This window comes from Calidris pugnax, unplaced genomic scaffold, assembly GCF_001431845.1.
Source record: "Calidris pugnax isolate Ruff unplaced genomic scaffold, ASM143184v1 scaffold307, whole genome shotgun sequence".
NCBI lineage: Eukaryota > Metazoa > Chordata > Aves > Charadriiformes > Scolopacidae > Calidris > Calidris pugnax.
In genome coordinates this window covers 46634-47359 of record NW_015091040.1, presented here as the reverse complement: position 1 = coordinate 47359, position 726 = coordinate 46634, and positions in this window count along the sequence as shown.

Here is a 726-nt window from a genome sequence, read left to right as displayed (position 1 = left end):
ACCCCCGCCTCCAGGAGTGTCCTGTCTCTCCCATGCCACCGTGCCCCTGCAGTTGGGAGGCACCTCTGGCTTCTCTCCTGGTTGCCCGGCCGACTACCCGGCTCTTTGCCCCAGTAGCCTTTGGCTGCTCTAAAATGTACTGTGAAAGCTTAAAATTGACTCCCCAAATCACCAGATTTGTTCTAGAATCATGGAATGGTTTGGGTTGGAAGGGACCTTCAAGATCATCCAGTTCCACCTCACTGCCCTGGGCAGGGACACATCCCACCACATCAGGTTGCTCCAAGCCCCATCCAACCTGGCCTTCAGGGATGGGGCAGCCACAGCTTCTCGGGGCAACCTGGGCCAGGCTCTCACCACCCTCAGGGGGAAGAATTTCCTCCCCACATCTCACCTCAATCTCCCCTTTTTCACCTTAAAACCCTTCCCCCTCATCCTATGGCTCCCCTCCTTCATCAAGAGTCCCTCCCCAGGGCACACACCCCCCTAAACACACCCCTCCTCCCACATTTGTCCCCTCCCCTCTCTCAAAACCGAATCTCAGGAGACAACTGAGACCACTCGGGCTCCGTGACACCAGCTTTTGAGGGGAAATCAGTTCCTTCCCCACACACTCCTGTACTTCCCCCCCCAGCTCCCCACCCCAGCCCTTCCTGGGGGGGCCCCGGTCCTGCTCCCCACCCCTGGGAAACACCGGTTTTGGCTTCACGCCGGGGCGTTCTCTGG